The sequence below is a fragment of the Acomys russatus genome, chromosome 9, assembly GCF_903995435.1.
Source record: "Acomys russatus chromosome 9, mAcoRus1.1, whole genome shotgun sequence".
In the NCBI taxonomy this organism is placed as follows: Eukaryota; Metazoa; Chordata; class Mammalia; order Rodentia; family Muridae; genus Acomys; species Acomys russatus.
This window is the reverse complement of record NC_067145.1, coordinates 59,716,614-59,720,396: the sequence shown is the minus strand read 5'-3', so window position 1 is coordinate 59,720,396 and position 3,783 is coordinate 59,716,614. Positions and strand designations below refer to the sequence as shown.

General features: G+C 41.3%; 1 pseudogene; it reads right to left on the bottom strand.

Annotated features, from left to right (window-relative positions):
• Positions 1-623: 623 nt before the first annotated feature.
• On the bottom strand, positions 624-1,385 carry LOC127193689 (replication protein A 32 kDa subunit-like; annotated as a pseudogene).
• Positions 1,386-3,783: the final 2,398 nt, after the last annotated feature.

Genomic DNA, 3,783 nt, shown 5'->3' with positions numbered 1-3,783 from the left:
AATTAGAGGTTGGCGTCACAGGGAAGTAAGGAAAAAACCATAAGTGGGGGGTCCTGAGTCTCAGGAATGTGGACCTTCAGGCAGGTTGGGTGGAGGCTGGATCTCCAGGGAAAGTTGTTAGTCTCAGGAATGCAGACTTTCAGGCAGGTTTGGTCCAGGAGGCTGAATCTCCAGGGAAGTTGTTTTATCTCAGAGGATCATTGGGCGTTAATTGTATCGAATTGTCCTGGAGTTTCTGGAGAGTGCTGGCAGGCCCAGTTTATGGCAACGCGGGATCACCTGGAGACAAGTTCTCATACAGAACATGGTATTAAATGCAGAATATAAATTACATATAGGATATGGCACTAATTTTGCCCCTACACACTCTCTTTCAATTCCATCCACCAGTCCTGACTAGCAAGAAATCCCACCATGGTTTACTTCCCTCTCAGCTGTCTGTCTCCTTTGGAACCTCTAAACCACAAAGAAGAAAACAAGGCGGGAAGTTTTCAGAGGACTTCAATTGAGATCTTCTCCATAAAACTTCTGTCCTAGAAGCTACTGGCAAAAACCTGCAGAGCTGGAGACCAGAGGATGAAAACCGGTCCAGCTGCAAATACTTCAGGTCTCCAATGAGCTCGTTACTGTGCATCTCTGGGCTTAAAGTGATCATCACCCACAGTAGAATAAACATGCCCTTTGTTACACAGAAAATCCACGGCTTCTTTGACTGAGGCTACAGGCATGTGCTGGAGCTGGCTCCGGAGATCCCAGAAGTTCAGTCTGTCTGGTCTTGAGCAAGCATTGATCAAATTCAGCACCTGGTTTTGGACCACAGTGAGTCCATTCACTGAAGCTTCCTGGCTCACCCCTGAAGATACCCTCCCAAAGAGACCTGGTAGCTGGATTTGGTGAGCATCATGTGTGAATTGACCACTTGCAGAATATGTGCCGTGAACTCACTCATATCTTCCAGGGGAATCGTCTTAAAGGCTACCCAGCTCTTTTTGTTCTGAAAAGACCTGAGGTGGCCAGCCACTTTCATGTATGTTTCTGGAGGAACCACAGTGTTTTCACCACTGGCATCGTCTGTGTCAACCCACTGGCGAACATCCATGGGCACAGCAGTCATGTCATCTATTTCGTGGGAGCCTTCTCTGCATGTCTGATTATTCCCACAATAATGGCCTGTGAAATCTCAACATTCCCAATTTTGAACACTTCATCAGTCAGAGTAGCAGAAAGCAGCTGAGATACAGTACAGAGCACAACGTGCTGGGCTCACATTCTTGATTTCTTCTCTGCTGTGTGGGTGACCTGAAGCCACAGGGGACTGACTTTATGAAGCCACCAGCTCCACTGCAGGTGGAGCTGCCGATGCTTTCGAACCTGCTATTCCACATCCCGTTTCCTAAGAAAGAGGCCCAAGAAGCTGGGAGAGCTGGGTGGACCCCTCAGAACTATTTGCTGCCCCGGTGTGATGGCGTTGTATCTATTTTACACTGGCTGGCACTTCTTAATATAATGAATCATTATAAAATATTTCCAAAGTACTTCAGGTACTTATCAACTTGTGACTTGCGTTCGGTAAATTTTCTCACTGTCGTCTAAAAATAATCAAGAATAAAATATGATTTCTAAAATGCTGTTTATTAAAATGCATGTATAAAATTAATCTAATAGCATCCAAATATTTCATAGTTACCTTAGGTCTTCCTGCCACATTTCCCATTGTTAAGTTGCTTGCATAGACCAAGATATGTTATGTCTATTGAATAGATAATTGAGAAAATATTTGTCAATATACACATGTACATATGCATGTAGGCATGTGCATCATATGTATGCATGTATGTATATATATTTGTCTCCGCCTGTCATGAGTACATGGTCAAGGTTTTCAGGGTTTTAACATTACCAACCTCCTTGAAATCTGAGGTTTCTTTTCTTTCCTTTTTTATGTTGGCTTTTATTTATTTATTATTTTTATTTATAAATTCACTTTGCAGCCCCATTGTATCCCCCTCCCATCTCTCCTGCTCCCTCACTCTCACCCTCCTCCCCCTATCTCCCTTCCTGTTGTCCTCCTCAAAGGGGAGCCCCCCCCACACACACACCAACCCCCCTCAGGACATCAAGTCGCATCAGGACTGAGCTTCTCCTCACACACTGAGGCCAGGCAAGGCAACCCAGTTATGAGGAAGTGACTGAAAGCAGACAATAGAGTCCATGTCATAGACAGCACCTGCTCACCTTACTAGGGAACCCCATGAAGATCAAACTGCCCATTGGTTAGATATGTGTAGGGGGTCTAGGTCTAGCCCACGCATGCTCTTTGTTGGTGCTTCCACATCTGTAAGCCCCTATGGGTCTAGGTTAGTGGACTCTGTTGGTCTTCTTGTAGCCTTCTTGTGCCCTCTGAGTCCTTCGATCCTTCCCTCCCATTCTTCCATAGAACTTCCTGAGCTCCTCCTAATGCTTGGCTGTGAGTCTAATTGAAATCTGAGGTTTCAATAGTTTCTTGTAAAGTATAGTGGTACTTTTTCAAGGATTTACATCTGTAGCATTTATGTTATTTTCCTAAATTAATAGCTAAGAAATTTGGCATGACCATTAAAAAAGAAGACATCACTAGGTCAAACTACACTTTTGTAAAATGATAGAAAATATTCCTGTAGATTCATGGACTACAACTGTAAGTGTAGCTACGAATAATAAAAAGCCTATTACAGATAGTGCTAATAATTGACACCTGAAAACACATTCTCATGCAAATGGATACTTCCATGTTAATTTGCACAGAAATATTTTTATGATCAAAAACTATACAAAAAGTTGCCTTACATTTAATGGCTTAACTTGTCAAATTTTACAAAATATAAATAAATAAAGAGAAACAAAGAAGATATACAGTTTTTACACCCACAGAATGTCTGCCTTGAGCACATGACGCTCAAATGAACAGATGTGAGATCTAATATGGCAAAAGACAAAGAAAATAATAGTTGGCTTGATTTACTGATCCTAGTTACAATGTAACATTGTTGAATTCTGATAAATTATTAATAAGCAAGATAAAGGGTACAAATTTTTAGCATTATAATGTAGTAAGTCCTCAATTTTGTAATTATTTTAATAATGTTGATAGTTTCAAAATAGCCATTTACCTTCCTCCTCTGCTTTTCTGGTTCCTTCTGACTGATTCAGCTTGTGATTTTAGGATTACCGTCTATTGAGGGACATCTAGAATCTCCTGGGAGATGGTCCTCCAGACATAGCTCTGAGGGACATCTTATGGAAAGGCCAATCTTTTTTTCACAATTATAATTACAATTCTCCCTTCTTTTTCCTCTTTCAAAGCCTGCCCAGATACCCCTTGCTCTCTTTCAAGTTCACGGCCTCCTTTATTATTAAGTGTTACTACAGTCCTGGGTAGGATTTACGGGCATGCTTGGATCACTATCCAAACTCCAATCCTAATGTTTGAGCAAGTAGCACTCTAAATCTCTGAGCAATCTCTTCCATTCAGAAATGCATGTAAAATCTACTTTTCTCCTTTCCCCCTTGATAACATGTTCTATACGGAGGATCTTTACATCAAACAGTTTCATCACTGCCTGTCTCTAAATTTTATGCTAATTATCATTTCCAGTTCATAACCTATTTCTTTCTCAAGTTTCACTGACTTTAATTCTACCCTGATTTTATCCTTTGCAACTTTTCTACTGCAGGATGTACTGTATTTACATGTGAGTTTTTCCAATCTCATCTCCCAAACGTGCTACTCTGTAGCTATGCCCA